At 48.4% G+C, this 2,215-nt stretch overlaps 2 non-coding genes across 2 annotated transcripts; both read right to left on the reverse strand.

Moving 5' to 3' along the window:
- Nucleotides 1–390: 390 nt before the first annotated feature.
- Trnal-caa (transfer RNA leucine (anticodon CAA)) lies at nt 391–465 on the reverse strand. Its single transcript has one exon. It is a non-coding gene; the product is annotated as a tRNA-Leu (tRNA).
- Nucleotides 466–691: 226 nt separating this feature from the next.
- Trnal-caa (transfer RNA leucine (anticodon CAA)) lies at nt 692–766 on the reverse strand. The gene has a single exon. It is a non-coding gene; the product is annotated as a tRNA-Leu (tRNA).
- Nucleotides 767–2,215: the final 1,449 nt, after the last annotated feature.

Here is a 2,215-nt window from a genome sequence, read left to right on the forward strand (position 1 = left end):
TTCTTAACTATAAAAAAATGCCAGAATGAGATTTTCACTCTGCAGCGGAGTGTGCGCTGATATGAAACTTCCTGGCAGATTAAAACTGTGTGCCCGACCGAGACTCGAACTCGGGACCTTTGCCTTTCGCGGGCAAGTGCTCTACCAACTGAGCTACCGAAGCACGACTCACGTCCGGTACTCACAGCTTTACTTCTGCCAGTACCTCGTCTCCTACCTTCCAAACTTTACAGAAGCTCTCCTGCGAACCTTGCAGAACTAGCACTCCTGAAAGAAAGGATATTGCGGAGACATGACTTAGCCAAAGCCTGGGGGATGTTTCCAGAATGAGATTTTCACTCTGCAGCGGAGTGTGCGCTGATATGAAACTTCCTGGCAGATTAAAACTGTGTGCCCGACCGAGACTCGAACTCGGGACCTTTGCCTTTTGCGGGCAAGTGCTCTACCAACTGAGCTACCGAAGCACGACTCACGTCCGGTACTCACAGCTTTACTTCTGCCAGTACCTCGTCTCCTACCTTCCAAACTTTACAGAAGCTCTCCTGCGAACCTTGCAGAACTAGCACTCCTGAAAGAAAGGATATTGCGGAGACATGACTTAGCCAAAGCCTGGGGGATGTTTCCAGAATGAGATTTTCACTCTGCAGCGGAGTGTGCGCTGATATGAAACTTCCTGGCAGATTAAAACTGTGTGCCCGACCGAGACTCGAACTCGGGACCTTTGCCTTTTGCGGGCAAGTGCTCTACCAACTGAGCTACCGAAGCACGACTCACGTCCTGTACTCACAGCTTTACTTCTGCCAGTACCTCGTCTCCTACCTTCCAAACTTTACAGAAGCTCTCCTGCAGGAGAGCTTCTGTAAAGTTTGGAAGGTAGGAGACGAGGTACTGGCAGAAGTAAAGCTGTGAGTACCGGACGTGAGTCGTGCTTCGGTAGCTCAGTTGGTAGAGCACTTGCCCGCGAAAGGCAAATTTCCCGAGTTCGAGTCTCGGTCGGGCACACAGTTTTAATCTGCCAGGAAGTTTTATAAAATAATGGTTCAAATGGCTCTGAGCACCATGGGACTTAACATCTTAGGTCATGAGTCCCCTAGAACTTAGAACTACTTAAACCTAACTAACCTAAGGACATCACACACATCCATGCCCGAGGCAGGATTCGAACCTGCGACCGTAGCAGTCCCGCGGTTCCGGACTGAAGCGCCTAGAACCGCAAGGCCACAGCGGCCGGCTTTTTAACTATAACGGAGTTCACATATCTGCTCTCTAACACGGCTACGACGGAACAGAGTGCGAGACAATATTGAGACGCTAGCAAATGAGCGAAAAGAAAAAGGTCATAGGAGATATCAATGAGTTCGGTAAGCTTTTACAATGACGATACATTGAGGAATTACAGTTTCAGCGTAGGACTAATTTCTACCTCAGACTGCATAGTTTTAAATTTTTCTGCAAAGCAAATCTAGACACATACTGAGCGTAGCGGAAACTGGAATGGTTGAAGATAATGACAGTCTCTTGACTCTGCGTTTCCCAGAAAGCTTTGCTCCTGGAAGCCTCAATGTAATAACCTAATCTCGTGTCATCTAACCCCACACTCCGTTACCGTTAAAAAAATTGTCAACTCTTGAATTCGAGCTGCAGGTAGATGTTGATTTGCACAGGATTTCACAGTTCCTTGTGGATAAAACGGTTAAAACATACTGCGCAGTGCTACGGGCCACCGGAGGAAGGAAAAAGTGTTGAGTGGAGCTGAAGGTAAGGCTATACGTCGCCAGCAAGTGCTGAATAATGTGTAGTGACTGGGGGCCGTTCCAAAAGGAATCTGGAGGGTCGACCGAAAGAGGTGCTTCGGCGAATGCAGCCACCTGCTGCAGCGTGGCGGGGGCGAAGGGCGAAGGGCGCGTCAGGCCCTGTATAATTAATGAGCCGGCGCTGCTTGGGGGGGAAAATCCAGCAGGGGAGGTGGGGAGCGCCGTTAGTTACCCTCGTGCTGCCTGCACACGCAGCCCCGAGTGCACTCTGCCGTGTACATAACCAAGCAGCATTCCTGCAACGAAACACCGGTCACGTATGAAATTAAAAAACCCTTCATTACCAGGGATTTTTTATTGACTACCAGTTACATTCAAATAGGTCATCATCAGTTCTATAAAATATTTAGTCAATAAACTTTCCACAGGTAATTAAATAAGTTCAAAAATGTGTTCCGAAT

Source organism: Schistocerca serialis, chromosome 8, assembly GCF_023864345.2.
Source record: "Schistocerca serialis cubense isolate TAMUIC-IGC-003099 chromosome 8, iqSchSeri2.2, whole genome shotgun sequence".
Taxonomy (NCBI): Eukaryota; Metazoa; Arthropoda; class Insecta; order Orthoptera; family Acrididae; genus Schistocerca; species Schistocerca serialis.